General features: G+C 36.3%; 2 protein-coding genes across 3 annotated transcripts in view; one reads left to right on the forward strand and one right to left on the reverse strand.

The window, feature by feature from the left end:
- Nucleotides 1-19794, forward strand: part of LOC106873894 (uncharacterized) — a 155791-nt gene that overhangs the window by 15860 nt on the left and 120137 nt on the right. The gene's annotated exons all lie outside the window — the stretch shown is intronic.
- The window catches only part of LOC106875820 (alpha-crystallin A chain), a 72001-nt gene continuing 54947 nt past the window's right edge, over nucleotides 2741-19794 (reverse strand). The window contains exon 4 of one of the 2 annotated variants that reach the window (XM_052969705.2): nucleotides 2741-4067. The gene's annotated coding sequence lies outside the window, so the exon portion shown is untranslated. Of the gene's footprint in view, nucleotides 4068-13539; nucleotides 14281-19794 lie in introns of those variants that run through there. The other variant, XM_089355363.1, reaches the window with a different exon arrangement.

The raw sequence follows: 19794 nt of genomic DNA on the forward strand, positions 1-19794 counted from the left end.
TCGTGCAGGAGTGGCTGTGTGGTAAGTAGATTGCTTACCAACCACATGGTTCCGGGTTTAGTGACACCTTGAGCAAGTGTCTTTTAATATAGCCTCGAGCCGACCACAGCCTTGTGAGTGAATTTGGTAGACAGAAACTGATAGAAGCCTGTCGTATATATATATATATATATATATATATATATATATATATATATATATATATATATATATATAGTGCTCCAGCATAACCACTCCCATCTGGCTGAAACATAAAAGAATATATAGATGTGTGTGTGTGTGCGCGCGCGCGTCTGTGTTTGTCTCCCCACCATCGCTTGACAACCGATGTTAGTGTGTTTACGTCCCCGTAAATTAGCGGTTCGGCAAAAAGAGACCATTAGAATAAGTACTAAGCTTACAAAGCATAAATCCTGGGGTTGATTTGTTCGACTAAAGGCGGCGCCCCAGGTGCTCCAGCATGGCCACAGTCAAATGACTGAAACAAATAAAAGAACACGCGCACACACACACACACACACACACATACATACATATATATATATATATATATATATATATATATGCAAAGCAGATCAAAACAGATGTTTTCTGGTATTATTGTATAGAATTGCCACTTACGTTTTATGTTGTTTACATCGAAAGCTAGATGGTAACAAATTTAAAGTATGTCAAGGCAGTGGAATTTGAAATACTTGCTCATTAAAAAAAAAAAACTAAAAAAATGTGATATGACTTTATGGAAAGTACTCCTGATTTAATTTAATTGACATGAATAAACAAAGATAAAATTGTGTTAATGCTGTATTTAGCAAATATATATATAAAATTTATATATCGTTATGGCATTTAAAGATGTCCCATATTTAGCAAATAACATTTAAAGTTTCAGTGTAAACACTTGAGTGAAGCACATACCGCTCGTTAAAATAACAAACAAAGCGGTCCTATATATGGTCATTTGACCTGCTTGAAAGTGCAGTTGTAACTCTCTCAAACAACATCCTACTGCTTTTTTTAAAAAAAAGTACGTTAGTTAATGTATTCTGGGATATACAATACCTCATAAAAGGTGAATGGTCTCGGCTAGTATGCCTGACCATAGATTTGATCTATTAGAATTGAGCTGGGGGGTTAAACAAATCCCTTCAAAGTGGGCGTTACCGCACCAGAATAAAGGAGGGGCAGTTGTGTATGTTTAAAGGCCTCTGAGGCAAAGGGGACGGTAAAAAGCGGTAGACATCGGTATAGTTTATTCTGTATTTTAGTCTTGCCTTCTATTTAAATAATTAACTTTGAAAAAAGAAAAAACAATGCAGTTCTGCTGTAAGAAAGTCTAGGCCGAGCTGAGCAGCAGGTTTTCAGTGAAGAAGTACCCCACCCTCGTGCAAGAGTTTCTGTTCTTAACTTCTGACACTGTAAAGGGACTGACCTGCGTCCAACTCATGACTTCTGGATACCCCTCTTCTGCCACATCATGTGCTTCTGTATGCTTTGAAACCCTCCTGGATGGTTAAGGTATCTAGAATGTCGTAACCAGTTCGGCCTAAGGAGCTACTTGAATGTAGGATTAAATTATGGCTTCTGAAATTCACTTTCATTCGACCTTGACTCAGTCCAGTTGGAATTGTTCTCACCTACTAAAGCAATTGCCTTCAGAGTTCTAGTTTTCTTTCTACTCTAAATTGAAAGTCGTTTAATGAGATCATATGCAGATTTTCCCACGTACACACACTCTGTCCCAATTATATGTTTACGACTTTGCTTTGGAAACTAGGTTCCCTCAGTCTGATTGTTAAACTGTCCTATTTTTTTTCAGCATTGTAGCTGTGTGCTTGTATTGTGATAAACGGCTTGTTAGCAACTTCCACAAAAATAGACTTTGAAATGTGAATAAGTAGATAAACGAAACCTATTATATACCACTTATGCATGTATATTATAAACAAAAAACTAAAGTATTAGTAAAACCAGCTGGTCATGCTACTTCAGGCTGATGACGAGCAAAGACTCAGAAACATGTCCCTGAATGCTGGCTAGGCTGGGTGGAGGAGTTTGTCTCCCCCTCGCAAACATAAGGACACAGTAAATGTGTCAAGGCCGACAGGAAGCGGTCCAGCTTCCTAGGGCTAAACAGCAGTAGTATATTCCCTTATTAGGATTGTCACATTAAGTTGGCAATATACAACAACTTTATCGCATCAAATCTCTCTGAGAGATTTAGAAATGTGTTATTTCTAAAATAATAATTAGCAGCAACAAATTGCGCCTTAAAAAACATTGTCGAAGTTTGCAGATATTTCCCTATGCACAATAAAAACGACCACTGCATCTGGATTGTTTAGTCAACAACCTGATATCTGTGTGCATATATATGCCAATGTAAAAGGATTGTTGCAAGTGCTCGTTATGAAAAATGTTTGAGAAATTGAAGTACTGGCTCAAACAATAACAGCTACAAGCCTCCCCAAAGGACATATTTGCATTTAAAGTTTATAACTTATAATTTTTCTCAGGTGGTGACGGAGAAAACTAATCTTTTTATGCACTGCTGCAATCTTTTTCTTTATTATGGGGTATGTTTTTTGGTGCAATGAATATTTTTTGTGCAGCTACTGTTGTCGACTTTTGTGTTAAGATGAGAGGGTGGGACTGTATCAGATTGTTTATCATTTTTAGAGACATTTGGCTGCTATTTCTAGCAAGCCAAGCAACTGCATAGAGGCAACAAGAGAAATTCTTACTTTCTTTTTTAAATTTTATTTTATGAGTCCAAATACAAGAATAATTAGCAGCAACAACACAACAAATTGCGCCTTAAATGTCAAGTTGGCTGCAAAGAAAAAAATTCAGTCTTCCGGTATACAAGTTTAATTATACAAATTTAAATTTGACTAATGTAAAGTGGTTTATCAGTTAAACCAATTTGCTCATGGTGCGAGACCTGCCGAGGGAAACAGACGAAGGGGATCTATTTTAAAACGGGGGCGCCAGTTTTCATTTATGTTTTATGTAGTGTTTTTGGTACGGAAAGACTTTCAAACTTCGTATACTTATCTATTTTGTGTTATAGAACAGAAAAATATTTTTGTATTCGAATTTATTTCATGTAAAAAATTGTCTTATTTCGATAATTTCTACTAATCACTCACGTCTATTCAGTTGAAAACAGTTAGCGCTGTAACGGTGTCTATCGTATTAATCCCCTAACCTTAACCCTAAAACTAACCCTAACTCTAGAATCCGAACTCTAAAATTGTTACACACATAGATACGCACAGCGTAATTTATTATATAAACAATATATGCGTATAAATTACGATTAAACCGGATGAAATATGTCACAGGGAATAACATTTTTATGACCGCCCAGCAGTAACTCTATTCAGCTGAATAGACGTCAGTGATTGGTTGACAGCCTCATAACTGGTATCGTAAGATCGCCCTGTATTTTTATTTGAAGATGTACGTCAACATAATTGAATGTGTCCTTCGTTTTTAAAATGTTAGAGTGTAGTGTGAGGGAGATTTGGCTGTTATTTCTAGCAAATTGAACAACTGCACAGAAATTACCTCATTGGCTCATTTGCTGATGTGTATAAGTAAACAAAAATAAAGGAAATGGATTTTCGTCTGTTTCTAGGGTGATCATTCCAGTTGTATGATCAAGTGAACTGGTTACACATTCAACTAGTACTTATTTTATCAATCCTGAAAGGATGAAAGGCAAAGTCAACTTTCTCGTATTTTTGGCGGGTCTCATTGTCTGATCTCAAATTAAAAACAGTTTTGTTGTTAACAAATGTTACTAGTATCATTTCTGTCATAGTGGACTATTACATCAGTCATTCATAGGGAAGGCAATGGTGACAATAACATGTCTCAGAATGTGGTCTTATGGCAGGCCTTTTCCGTTGGTGTACCGAAACTTTTAGATTTGTATGATTGAGAAATTGGCACTAAAGCATTTCAATGTAGGCACACGCGCACACTAACGCATCATTTTGTTTCTAAAAAACATCATATAAGAGAGCTTCAGATTTTCTTTTGCATACCAGATTCTGAATCTGAAAATAGATAGGATCTGAGATCAATGATTTTATTGTTAATAATTTACTGTTTTAATTTTTTAAACCAGACACATGACATGGGGGTTAGAGCTGCAATACATTTATTTATCAATTTATTTTTATAACTTAATATATATTTTCATTTGCATTTGAAATGTATTTTGTTTTTATTTGAAAATCATCACTAGTTTCATTTTCTGAAAAATGCAAGCTGTTTCACTTGATATGAAGAAGGAAATGTAATTATAACAATGGTGTGCATCAAATAAATATCAAAAGGAAAATTGTTATCATTTGGTATGGTAAGATACAATGTCACTTCCTGAAAATTTCCAGTTGTTTCAGTTTCTGTTGATATAAAGCCAGTGGCCGATGCTGGTGTCGCATAACTGATGTCACATAACTGTGCAGGTAGCACATAAAAAGTACCAATCAAGTGTTGGGCCTCATAGACACAATGTGGCCTATGCCAGTGTCACATAACTAGCACCTATGCCAGTGACATGTAAAAAGCACCTTTTGAGCATTTGGCCTAACAGAGACAATGGAAAATGACTGAGACTCTGAAATCATAGTCGTGGAAGATACTGGTGTTACACAACTGGCACTCGTGCTGGTGGCACATAAAAGCACCCATTACGCTCTCAGAATGGTGGACATTAGGAAGAGCATCTAGCTGTAGAAACCATGCCAAATCAGACTGGAGTCTGGTGTAGCCCCTCAGCTTACCAGCCCTGGTCAAACTGTCCAACCCATGCTCTTCAGATGATATCTGAAGTAATATAGCAAACCAGGGCCAGAGATGAAAGTTCCCGCCATGTCTCCTTTCATTCTAGTTCTCCATACACACTCTTTCAACACTGTGACTGTACATAAAAAAAACATGCCTCACCTTCCTTTGATAGTCCGGATGGTGGTACAATCTTGATCATGTACTCAGCAGACAGCTGTACTCTTCCTAGATGTAACAACACGTGTTCTACGTAAATTATCAAGCCTGAAAGCTCCTGGCGCTGTACAAGAACGCGCAGAATGGTTTCATCGTCCTGCCCGCGCCTTGGACATGCCAGTGGCACAGGCATTCCATGCTTAGACAATTTGTCGCAAACAGGTAACGTGCTCCTATAGCACTGCCAGGTCAGGGATTTCTGATAGTTATCCAAGTACCCCGGCCTGAAAGTTCTTTGAAACAGGTTGGCTAGCTGGCTCTCATCGAGCCCCAGAGTTTCTCCTAGAATGTCATCGCTCTTAAACTCTACCAGCCCTCTATAGAATACTGAGGTGGTATTCCCATTGCTGGCCTTGCCCACCTTATGGATTAGCATGAATGCCTGTCGGCACTCATTTTGCCATTCATTCGTGTTATGTTTTTTAATGAAGTCAGGTTTGAGTTCCTCCAAGGAAGCCAGTCATGGAAAGAATTCCTCTGCTAGCGAATTCTACACCTGGTCACCATTCAGATAGAGTCAGAGATGCCTTAGCCTCAGCTCATGCCTGCACATCATTAGCCGTGGCATCCCTAACCCGCCCTTTAGTGGTTCTTGGAAACAAACAGAGCACCTCACATGTGGGTTTTCCTCCCCTCCACAAAAAGCGGAAGAGAAGGCGTGCCAACTTGCTTAGCCACAAATCAGAGCAAGGGACAACAGTCAGACGGTAGGTGATAACAGATGCAATATACACCTGCACCACCTCCACCTTCCCTTTCAGGGAGCATTTTTATTTCTTTACTTTTTACTTCCTCCTCTTCGGTTTTTTTTCCCTTGTTTAACGGTCATCCTAGTAGCGCTTTTGTCTTAATAACGGTCATTTTTGTAGTAATTTCCCCTTGTTTAACAGTCATTTTCATAGCATATTTTGATTGCCTCAATAACTGATGAGATACTGGAGCAGGTTTTTGTCCTGACATCCGAAACTCGTAGTCTTATTATGGCAACCAAATAATTGTCACATATTATTTACAGATAAATTCTTTCATTTACATATCAAGGTCTTTTTCATTCTTTTGTCTTACCATTACGATATATATATATATATATATATATATATATATATATATATATATATATATATATATATATATATATATATATATATATATATTCATATGACAAGCTTCCTAACAGTTTCTATCTATCAATTCACTCACAGTGCATTGGTCAGCTCAGCGCTGTAGTAGAAAACACTTGACCAAGGTGCCATGCAATGAGAGTGACTCCAAAATCACACAGCCATGCCTATTGGTAGTCTTTTTACAGATAATTTCCTCATGATAGTAACTGGCACCTTATTTTACATAGCTATTATAAACTGAAGTTTATTCAGAATTAAGATTTCTTTTCAGAAATAATAAATCAGTTGATATAAACACACAATCCTTCTGTAAGCAATCTGACACATTTAACACACACCCATTTTTTATTCTCTTCAATACAAACAACTGCTACAGGCACAAAGCCTGAAATTCTGTCGGTGGAGGTGAGTGTTCGTCGATTATGTAAACCCCAGTGCTCAACTGGTATTTAATTCATTGACCCTGAAAGGGTGAAAAGTAAAGTTGACCTCAGCAGAATTTGAACTCAGAATGTGAAGCTAGAAGAAAAGCTGCTTAGCATTTCACCTGGCATGCTAACATTTCACCTGGCATGTTAATTCCACCAGCTCTCCACCTCAGATAACTACGTATTATACAAAGTCATAGAAGGAAGTAAAATTGTTATGCTTCTATTGAAGGCTTTCTTGTCAAAGCTCTACATCCTGAATAGGCTATTGATTGCAGGTAGAAAGCATTGTTGTTGTTGTTATTGTTTTGCCTGGATCAGCTCTGATTTATTTTAATCCAGGGTGCTCTCAATATTTTCTTTATTTTTTCCTTTTTTTTTTGTGTGTGTTTTGTTTTGGCTGTCAAATAATTGTGTAGAAGTATATTATGACTTTGCTGGTGGTTATTGGAGATATTGTGCCAGAAGGACTGTAGCTTAAATACAAATGAAAACTGCACAGCACACATAATTTCCTGATATACTTACACCTGCCCGATGGTGTTTATTTGTTTTATATATATATATATATTTCTGCATAGCATCACACTAAACACAATTATATTGTAGACTGTTGTACAAAGGATAAGACTGAAATAAAAAAAATAATTAAATGAACAAATAGATAATTAACTCCATTCCAGAATGTTTGAATGTTAAGTATGATAAAAGGAGATTAACTAGGTTTCACTCTGTGTGTGTGTGTGTGAGTATGTATGCATGCATGTGTGTGTGTGGTGTGTGTGTTTGTGTGTGTGCATGCGCGCGTGTGCATGCATGCATGTGCATGTGTGTTTGTGTGCATGTGTGCATGCATGTGCATGTGTGTATATTATCATTTCTGGATCATTGGACACTTATGTTAAGTATCTCTTCAGATGCAATCAGGGCCATCTTATCAGTATTATAGCTTCCTGTGCAAAGCAAAGCAAAGCACTGTGGCTTCTGCATAGTTAACTTACATGCATAGCACATTACACATAGATAAGCATTAAGCTCCTAAACACACGGAGCTCTTTGACAACTCCTTAGTGTGTCAATGCCTTTGTATGACACAAAGCATCATTGCCTGTAGGGCTCCAAGAAGTTCTTTAGTCACTGGAACCACCATATGCAGGCATCATATAACAGCTTGCTGTTGATATAATCAACCTCCAGTATTTGGCTGGTACTTATTTTATCAAGCATGGAAGAATGAAAGTTAAAATCAGCTTTGGTGACATTTCAATAAAGAATGTAATGAGACTGTTAGAAATTACTGCAAAGCATTTTATCTATTGTTCTAACAATTCAGTAAATCTACTATCCTGGATCTTGGCATGGTTGTGTGGTTAAGTAGCTTGTTTCCCAACCATGTGGTTTGAGGTTCAATTGCACTGTATGACACCTTTAGCAAGTGTCTTCTATGCAATACCATTGATAATAGTACTGACCTACATTGGCAAATGTTAAAAGTTTCTGTGATTCTTTTATTTTCTTGAGAAAACCTGAATGACAACATCTTTCACTTTAAACTTTTAAGTAAACAACAGCATGGCTGTGTGGTAAGTAGCTTGCCTACCAACCACATGGTTCCGGGTTCAGTCCCACTGTGTGGCACCTTGGGCAAGTGTCTTCTACTATAGCCTCGGCCAACCAAAGCCTTGTGAGTGGATTTGGTAGACAGAAACTGAAAGAAGCCCGTCGTATATATATATATATATATATATATATATATATGTATGTGTGTTTGTGTGTCTGTGTTTGTCCCCCCACCATCGCTTGACAACCGATGCTGGTGTGTTTACATCCCTGTAACTTAGTGGTTCGGCAAAAAGAGACCGATAGAATAAGTACTAGGCTTACAAAGAATAAGTCCTGGGGTCGATTTGCTCGACTAAAGGCGGTGCTCCAGCATGGCCGCAGTCAAATGACTGAAACAAGTAAAGAAAGTATAAGAATGAAAACCATTCAACCGTTTTATCAACTGTTCTAAGATCACAAATCTGTCATATTCTATCTGAACCCTTGGCTCTCCACAGCAAACTACGAAGAACACAGTCACAATGAGTGAGCCTCTATGTGATAAATTGACTTGCAAATAACAGCAGCTGAATCTCACTTGGGTCACACAACACTGTATCAAAAGAAAAAAAAGAACAGACACATAAGATAATGTATTACTCAGTAACTCCCCAAAAGGTGTGTTATAGTCATGTTCCAGTTGCTCACAGGAAGCACAATGGCCCAGTGGTTAGGGCAGCGGACTCGCGGTCATAGGATTGCGGTTTCGATTCCCAGACTGGGCGTTGTGAGTGTTTATTGAGCGAAAACACCTAAAGCTTCACGAGGCTCTGGCAGGGGATGGTGGCGAACCCTGCTGTACTCTTTCACCACAACTTTCTCTCACTCTTACTTCCTGTTTCTGTTGTGCCTGTAATTCAAAGGGTCAGCCTTGTCACACTGTGTCACGCTGAATATCCCCGAGAACTACATTAAGGGTACACGTGTCTGTGGAGTGCTCAGCCACTTGCACTTTAATTTCACGAGCAGGCTGTTCTGTTGATCGGATCAACTGGAACCCTCGACATCGTAAGCGACGGAGTGCCAGTTGCTCACAAGACCACGCCTATATGAAATGAAGAAGTCATTTAATCTAGAGCAGAACTTATTTTCATGCAGCAAGCTCAAGTTCATGCAGCCTTTTGCTACTACCAATCACCTGCAAGCAGCTAAAAATATTTTTTAAAAACCCAGACATAATGGAGCCTCTGTACACAGAAGAAAAGAATAAAATGATTGAAATGAAAGCTGGTTTGAGAAGACTGTAAACACCTATTTCCCAATATCCAGGTGTTTTTTTGGGTTTTTTTTGAGTTCAGTCTTTACTGAGACAATCTTTTTACCTTTTAGATATCTTTTACTCTTTTACTTGGCCATGCTGGAGCACCGCCTTTAGTCGAGCAAATCGACCCCAGGACTTATTCTTTGTAAGCCTAGTACTTATTCTATCAATCTCTTTTGCCGAACTGCTAAGTTACAGGGACGTTAACACACCAGCATCAGCTGTCAAGCGATGTTGGGTGGGGGGACAAACACAGACACACAAACATATATACACACACATACATACATACATATATATATATATATATATATATATACATATATATATATATATATATATATATATATATATATATATATATATATATATATATATATATACATATATATACATATATATACGATAGGCTTCTTTTAGTTTCCGTCTACCAAATCCACTCACAAGGCTTTGATCAGCCCGAGGCTATAGTAGAAGACATTTGCCCAAGGTGCTACGCAGTGGGACTGAACCCGGAGCCATGTGGTTGGTAAACAAACTACTTACCCCACAGCCACTCCTACGCCTGTTCTTTTGTCAACTTTCAAGAAAAATTTACTTGTTCATCATAATCATGCATGCAAATTTAATACAGTTCTTATATTCAGTTCGCATAGTTTCAAATTTTAGCATAAAGCGAACAATTTTAGTTGGTTATGATATTCCATTACATCAATCCCAGTACTTTACTTATTGACAAAATTGATCTCAGTGAGATTTAAATTCAGAAAGTAAAAGCTGAAACAAATACTGCAAAACATTTTCTGCTTTGATGCTTTGTAATTCATTTTTCATAAAGCACCCACTACACTCTCGGAGTGGTTGGCGTTAGGAAGGGCATCCAGCTGTAGAAACTCTGCCAAATCAGATTGGAGCCTGGTGTAGCCATCTGGTTCACCAGTCCTCAGTCAAATCGTCCAACCCATGCTAGCATGGAAAGCAGACGTTAAACGATGATGATGATGATGAAACACAGAATATAGATTAGGTTGCATTATACATTACAATAAGAAAGTGTTAATATTCTAATTAGACAACTAGGAGTTAGCAGATGGGTATAGCCACCAAGTAACTCTGTGGAAAATGAAATAATGTCATGTAAGATCAAGTTGATTGTGGTTTTGTGTATAATTCCCGAGTATCAGACATCAATGCATTACAGTATGTACATAAATGTATGTATACATCTCTCACTCTTTCTTCCTGTTTCTGTTGTACCTGTATTTCAAAGGGTCAGCCTTGTCACACTGTGTCACACTGTGTCACACTGAATATCCCCGAGAACTACGTTAAGGGTACACGTGTCTATGGAGTGCTCAGCCACTTGCATGTTAATTTCACGAGCAGGCTGTTCCGTTGATCAGATCAACTGGAACCCTTGACGTCGTAAGCGACAGAGTGCCAACAACAACAACATATGTATACATGCATATTCTCATATATCATTTATATATATACATATATATATATATATCATCATCATCATCATCGTTTAACGTCCGCTTTCCATGCTAGCATGGGTTGGACGACTTGACTGAGGACTGGTGAAACCGGATGGCAACACCAGGCTCCAATCTAAATTTGGCAGAGTTTCTACAGCTGGATGCCCTTCCTAACGCCAACCACTCAGAGAGTGTAGTAGGTGCTTTTACGTGTCACCTGCACGAAGGCCAGTCAGGCGATACTGGCAACGGCCACGCTCGAAATGGTGTCTTTTATGTGCCACCCGCACGAGCCAGTCCAGGGGCACTGGCAACGTTCTCGCTCGAAAATCCTACGGAAGCCAGTCAGGCGGTACTGGCAACGGCCACGCTCAAAATGGTGCATCTTATGTGCCACCCGCACAAGAGCCAGTCATGGGGCACTGGCAACGATCTTACTTGGCTTGCTGGGTCTTCTCACGCACAGCACATTTCCAAAGGTCTCGGTCAGTAGTCATCGCCTCGGTGAGGCCCAATGTATGAAGGTCTTGCCTCACCACCTCAGCCCAGGTCTTCCTGGGCCTACCTCTTCCACGGGTTCCCTCAACTGTATATATATATAGATATATATATATGACTGGCCTTCGTAGGATTTTCGAGCGAGATCGTTGCCAGTGCCCCCGGACTGGCTCTTGTGCGGGTGGTACATAAAATACACCATTTTGAGCGTGGCCGTTGCCAGTACCGCCTGACTGGCCTTCGTGCGGGTGACACGTAAAAGCACCCACTACACTCTCTGAGTGGTTGGTGTTAGGAAGAGCATCCAGCTGTAGAAACTCTGCCAAATCAGATTGGAACCTGGTGTTGCCATCCGGTTTCACCAGTCCTCAGTCAAATCGTCCAACCCATGCTAGCATGGAAGGCGGACGTTAAACGATGATGATGATGATGATATATATATAGATAGATAGATAGATATTCTTCAATTTGCATACCTCAAATCTAAAGCTGTGAGTATAAACTTGCATTATCGTTTTTAGTGTGATTATCATACAATTGAACAATGCTGCTCCCTTGCAGCCAAGTAATTTCTTTCTTGGTAGTACATTATGATTGTACTGACATAATACAAGCAGGGCTGAGTTGAGGTGATTTGTACAAACTGGTTATAAATGTTTTATAACTTCTTTTTCATTTTTATACATTTATTTATTTTACTGTTGTTAACCTTTGTAGCAAGTAATTCTGGGTAAAATTGATTTTTTCTTTTATGGAAAGAAAATTTACTGTATTCATTTTCACTTTTGCTTCTGGCTGGGTGTGGGGTTCAGCTAGTATATTGGTCTGGGGACCATAGAACCAAAGAAGGGCCTGTGAATATTTAACAGGCTCCTGCCTCTTTACAAAAAAAAAAAAAATCAAAACAAAGCCCCCCCCCCCCCCCCCCCAAAAAAAAACCTCAACAGCCTCTTGAATTTTAAGGGAAATTCTCCAGTGTCTGAAAGCAGTTTAATCGTACCTTATAATATTTATTTTGTATTTTGACTACCTTAGTAGAAGGTATTTTTGTTTTAAACCTTTGTTGCTGTAAGGCATCTTTGCTGAATTATTTAAAGAAATACAACGAAGTACCTTGTCTGAATGTACAGTTTAATTCATCATCTTCTAGTTAGAAACAAAGTGCCTAGTTTTTCCAAATTAGAAAAAGAGTGGTTTAACCAATAACATGAAAGTTTTCAGTTGGTTCACTAATTAATTTCAAATTTTAGCACAAGGCCAGCAATTTCAGGGATTGGGTGAGTCGATTACATTGACTCCAGTGCTTAACTGGTACTATTTTATCAACTTCCTAAAGAATGAAAGGCAAAGTCAACCTCAGTAGAATTTTAACTCAGAATGTAAAGACAGACAAGATGCTGCTAAGTATTTTGCCTGGCATGCTAACAATTCTGTCATCTGGCTGCCTTCTTCTATTTTGTTATTGTTATAAAATATGTAACTCAAATTTATATTTCATCTTCGTGCTTTCATATCGAGCCTGCATCACACATATATGCATGGACATACACATGCACACACTATTCCTTTAGTCTTTAGGATTATGTTTCATCTGTAATCTATTGACATCTGTAAAACAATCGCATTAGCTTGGAAAACTTTGATTTAATCTATACCAAGTGCCATCTCTAGACCCTTAGACCCTTCATCAGATAGTTTTTTTAGTCTGTTTCTTATCCATTTCTTCATCTATTCCTGCATGGGATGTTTCATGGCACTTGTGCCCGTGACATGTGTAAGGATTTTCGAACGAGATCGTTGCCAGTGCCCCTGGACTGGCTCTTGTGTGGGTGGCACATAAAATACACCATTTTGAGCATGGCCGTTGCCAGTACCCCTTGACTGGCCTTCATGCTGGCGGCACGTAAAAACACCCACTACACTCTCAGAGTGGTTGGCGTTAGGAAGGGCATCCAGCTGTAGAAACTCTGCCAAATCAGATTGGAGCCTGGTGTAGCCATCTGGTTTCACCAGTCCTCAGTCAAATCGTCCAACCCATGCTAGCATGGAAAGCGGATGTTAAACGATGATGATGATGATGATGATGATGACAATAACAACAACAACAACAACAGCAACAATGATCCTTGGATGGAATTTATAAACATTTAATGCATCACTACGCACATTTCCACAAATCACCTGAACAAATGAATCCATGAAGATGATCAACCTGATGCCCACGGATACTATGGACTGCACTGTAATCATCCCAGGAATATGGCTGTATGGTTAAGAAGTAAATTTCCTAACCATGTGGTTTCTGGTTTAGTCCCACAGTGCAACATTTTGTAGAAGTGTCTGCTACTATAAAACCAGGTTGACAAAAGCCCTGAGAGTGAATTTGGTTGACAGAAACTGAAAACAGTTTCTCATGTACAGATGTGTATCCATCTATACCCATCTGTCTGACTATCTGTCTGTCTGTCTGTCTGTCTGTCTGCCAGCCTGTCTATCTGTCTGTCTGCCTGCCTGTCTTTCTTTCTATCTGTCTATTTGTCTGTCTCTCTCTATCTATTTGTTTGTTTATTTGTCTGTCTGTCTACCTGTCTATTTGTCTGTTTATTTATCTGTCTATTTATCCATCTGTCTGTCTATTTGTTTGTTTATTTGCCCACCTGTCTGTCTGTCTGTCCGTCTGTTGATGTCTTTATATCTATCTAGTTGCCTGTGTCTATTGAAACAAGTAAAAGTAAAAGGTTATATATATGCATGATGTGTGTATGTGCATATGTGTTTGTTTACATTTGCTCTCTTCAAAAGTTGCTCACTACAAGCAGTGTTGCTGTCATCATTTTCTGTCAGCAAATCATCTGCTGGTTTTGCACCTTCAAAGAAACGTGAAATTAGCAAGCCCTTGAAAAACAGGTAAGGATTAATGACAAAAAAGGCATCTGATTATAAAACAATTCCTCAGTAATACATCTAACCATTTCTAACATGGAAAAACAGTTATAAAAGCAAATGAACAAACAATAGCTTTTACAGTTGATTGGTTTTCCTGCCACCAGCCACTCATCTATAAAGACCATATGCTTTGCAGGGGGTACCATAGAAAAGACTGTGTAACAATTTTTGTCCTTGAGTAGCAACTGTTATTTCCTATTTACTTATCTCCAGAAAGTATGAAAAATGACAAATTTTTCCTTCAAACTTTGCTTTTCTTGCATTTGTTTAAACCCCAAAGAATTCCTCTTAACACATGGATATGATACTCCTCCACTATTCCTGCCTGTGATCAAAGATGCACATATTGTCAGCTACTAATGGACATGCTCAAGTGGTTAAGGTTAAGCAACTGACAAGTAAAATCTATGGTATTGAGCAGAATATTTACTATAACAATATTCCTGTTTCAGTAACTCAGTGCTGAATCTATCTGAGACATAATGGAAAATAAGTTAGTTACAAAACATTGATGTCCAGGTCACAAAAGCAAAGTTTGAAGAGAATACTGAATAAGTCATTTTCTATGATTTCTAGATAGAAGCAAACAGGAAATAACACTTACTGACCAAAAACAAAAGAAAAATAAATTAAATTTTGCTACACAGTGTAAAATCTGTTAATGATCTGGTTGTTATGCACAGTGGTTAGATGAACTAAGGCAATATAGATTTGTATGCTTTGCTTTTAAACACAGTAAACTCAAGAAAAGTTCCATAGTCACCACAAACTCAGGGAATACACTCTGAGTGTCAATTTAACTTTTACAAGACAATTCAGAAAATAAGCTCTAACAGTGAGTGTGTCAGCATGGATTTTATTTCTAGTAGATGTACATAAATTTAAGTTTCAATTTGGTCATAACCCTGTTACAATCTACAGAATTGATAATAAAAGGAGGGGAAAAAGAACTAAACAAAACAAATCTCATAAAATATGCCATATCATACATTAATTTAAATAATGAAAATATAAAAAATTATTTCCAAAAAGAAAAATTAGCTAAAGAGTTTAGAAAACTTCATAAATGCATGCTTTAACCCTTTCGTTACCAACCCAGCTGAAACCAGTTCTGGCTCTGAGTACAAATGTCTTGTTTTCATAAGTTTTGAATTGAAATCTTCCACCAAACCTTAGTCGCAATTTATGCTCCTAACACTAGCTGAATGATAACTAAGTTATTTTATTAAATTCTTTGTTATATATAAAGTAATTGAAAGAAACACAGAACATCTCAAAATAAATACAGTATCGAAAGGGTTAATAGCTGCAGTTTAGAGCTAAGTCGGTTATTGTTGTTGTTTTTGTAATTATTGTTGTTGTTGTTGTTGTTGTTATTGTTATTATTATTATTATTATTATTATTATTATTATTATTATTATTATTATTATTATTATTATTATTATTATTATTATTATTATTATTATTATTATTATTATTATTATTATTATTATTATTATTATTATTATTATTATTATTATTATTATTATTATAATAATAATAATAATAATAATAATAATAATAATAATAATAATAATAATAATAATAATAATAATAATAATATGGAGGTGTGTAGCACAGTGGTTAAGGTATCATAAAATTGTGGTTTCAATTCCTGGACCAGGTGATGAGTTGTGCTCTTGAGCAAAATATTTCATTTCATGTTGCTCCAGTCCACTCAGCTGGCAAAAGTGAGTAATCCTGCAATGGACTGATATTCCATCCTGGAGGAGAATACACACACCATAGAATCTAGGAAGCCTGGCCTTATGAGCATATGGCTCTGGAAAGGCCTTTGTTCTTTCTTGATACATTTATTATTTTCAAATAGAAAAATTTGCCAAATAATTTAGAATACTTCATAAATGCATGCTTTAATACCTGCAATTTATTATTATTATTATTATTATTATTATTATTATTATTATTATTATTATTATTATTATTATTTTATTTCATATATGCACAACAGATTAAACTATTGGAAAAGAAAAATTCCTAACTTTGGGATACAAGTAACCTTAGATGCCAAGAACCTTCCTAAGTATCCTAGCTGTCCCTGACAAAACCATTTTCTGGAGCTGCACTAAACTAGGTTTTATGCTTATTTCCTCTAGCCATCACTTCAAATCTGTAGGGATTATTATTATTATTATTATTATTATTATTATTATTATTATTATTATTATTTGTGTATGAGTGGTTTTGCTTATCTTTTTACATTGTTCATCAGTTCAAATTTTTTTTTTTCAATATTTCTGTGAAATAATTTATAATGAACAGATTCATGACTTTGTTCTGTCACAATTTTGTAAATATGTATTGTATTCTCACAGTTCATTCAACTATCATAATAATGCTTCTAATAATTGTTTTCTTCTTATGATTGCAGTGTTTCAAAGAAAAATATCCAAAGGTAAAATTGGATTTTCACAAGAAGAAATAAATAAAGACAAATTTTTGTTATGGAAAATTAAGATTTGATCAAACCAATTATGGTGTATTTAGTTTTTTTATTTTTATCTTGAATGAATGAATAAATGAATGAATGAATGAAAAGCCAACTCAACTCTCTTTGAACGTAAAACAAAGGAATAAAACTAAATATTGTAAATCATTTTCTGCACAGTTATCGCCCTTCCTACAGGTAATTATTGGCCAGGTTTTGTGAGTATAGAGTAATAATGAGGGGTGGGGGTGGCAAAGTAATTTAGATTCACTATCAGTATACTTTTGTTACTTATTTTATTGTTCTGTGTGAGAAAGTCACAGTTGACCCTCGGAAACATGTTTAATTTATGATAGATAAAACTAATTAGAATAAAAAGCAAACACAATTACTAATTATATAATATTTGTTTATAAGATTTGTTATCAGAGAGAGAGAGAGAGAGAGAGAGAGTTAGACCTTTGTGCCTTTCCTAAAATATCCATAATGTTAATGAAGTAAAGTAGTTTTGCCTGTATAACTACATTCTGTTTATGTGAGAACTAACTGGCTGACTGTGGTTCTGCAATTGTATTTTTAATATGGGTACCAGTGATGTAAGTAAAAAAGAAAAAGTTTTAGCTGTGAAATGAAAACCAAATTGTAAGGTTGGTTTACTGAGAACTTACCCCTGTATTTTGGCACTCACCAATGAGATATATATATTATATATAACATTAATATTAGTATACTAAAACATATAAAATGACATTTTTTTTAGGGAATGGGTGAGATTAAAACTCAAAAATAAACAAAGACACTGTGTTTGGTAAAATTACTAATGTATAAAAACATATATTTAGTCTTGTTCTAGATTTACTTTTGGATTAATCCCACCATTCCAAACATGACTTTGAAGCAATAAAGACCAAACATGCAGTCATATACAGAAATAAATTTCATCTGAATTCCTGAGATGAAGAATTATCATTATCATTTATTAATATATTCAAACTAGTGTTCTCATATTAGTCACAACACTATAACTCTTACACTCTCTAGGCTTTTTCAGGTGTCTTGCATTGGTAACATTCCTGGAATTTCCGTCTGAACCATTAATTAAATCCACAAGGGAAAGTTGTTTTCATCCTCTTGTCAATACCAAAAGACATTTTCCTATCATTTATTCTTGTATTTATGATATTACTCACTTGGTCTACATGAACCTGAGTAAATATGGTTTGACTGGATTAATCTCATGCTAATCACTACATTTATCATTTGGCATTTAGTCATTCTTTATATTCAATATCAAACTATCCCTAGATTATAGATATTGATTTTAAATTTTGGCACAAAGCAAGTAATTTCAGTGGATTACATCGACCACACTGCTCAAATGGTACTTATTTCATTGACTCCTAAATAATGAAAGGCAAAGTCAACCTCGGTGGAATTTGAACTCAGATCATAGAGACAGGTGAAATACCACTAAGCATTTTGCCTGGCATACTAACAATTCTACCAGTTCACCCCCTTAGTTAGTTTATAGATATTAAGAGCTTTAAGTTTCACTTTCCTTTATGGTCATAGATTTCTTTCTTTTTAATTAAAAACTTCAATAGAGCATTCATCTCTATGTTAGGCCTACTGAAGAGGTTATCTAGGCTTTGTATATGGACTGTTTCTTTCAGTCATCCTATTTTCAAGTCTCAGTCCTTGTTATCCTGACTTACTTCCACAAGGATTACTGACCCCCTTTTTAACCCAATAAATGATTATCCATACCCAATATTTCTGTCACCCTACAGATTACAGGTTAATGATGTTCTTCTAGCCTTACTTTTAGGAAGCATTTGGTTTCATGTTTCCATTCATTACCACAGCTGCATGAGATGGAACACACAGAATTCTTGGTCTCTGATTCATGTTATGTCCTGGTATGGACAACTAAATTAGAACAATCCTTCCTCATGCACCAGAGGAGAGCTACAGAGCACAACAGCTGACACTTAGTGAGAACACTTGTCCAACTATATCAGTGTATAATAGAAACAGAATTTCCTGATGGAGGCTTTGTTTAAAAGAGATATCCCACAAGATTAAACCTACTTTCAATACTATCCCGACAGTGTTTCTTCCACAGTTCTTCAGAAATTTTCCAAAATGCCTCTAATGTAAGCTCACTCCTGTGGAATCAAATAAAAAAAAATAGATAGAAAACAACACTGAAAATAAGCAAACTGAGAGAATTAATGCATATTCTTGATAACCCCATAACCACTTGAATAGGGTTAGTGTAGAGATGAACACTGTATGAGAGTTTTTAATAAAAGAAAAAAAAGCATTAAACCTATGGACTTAGTAAAAAGTTAGGTTTTAAAGCTCCTAATTGCCATTATCTAATTACTTTACAGAACAATGGGAAAGTGAATATAAATATTATGTGTCAATGTTAAGTGGAGTGATTCAGCTTGTGGGTATGTGCTTAGTCCCTGGGTTAGTCATTCAGTATATACCCTGGTTCAAGTAGAAGAGCAAGCAATAGCACAAGCAAGAGAATAACTAAATGGATTACATTTTGGTATGGACAACAAAATTAGAACAATCCTTCTTCATGGATTTATAAAGGATTACTCAGTGTGACAGGCACCAGAGGAGAGCTACAGAGCACAACAGCTGACACTTAGTGAGAACACTTGTCCAACTATATCAGTGTATAATAGAAATAGATTACTCATTTATTCTGTGGTAATCAAGTAAATTGTTTTCTAAACTTTTTTGGCAAATCTACATCATTAGATGGATGATTAATCCTGTATATTTATATAGTTTGTAAGTATTCTAATTAAATAGTTCATAAACTTGACTGCATTTTAAATTCAGGAAACTCAAATTGTCTGAAAACATAAATTAGTTATCAGATGATATTTGTAGGAGTTTTGACCACAAAATTATATATTTTAA

Source organism: Octopus bimaculoides, chromosome 7 (genome assembly GCF_046866305.1).
Source record: "Octopus bimaculoides isolate indiv1 chromosome 7, ASM4686630v1, whole genome shotgun sequence".
NCBI lineage: Eukaryota > Metazoa > Mollusca > Cephalopoda > Octopoda > Octopodidae > Octopus > Octopus bimaculoides.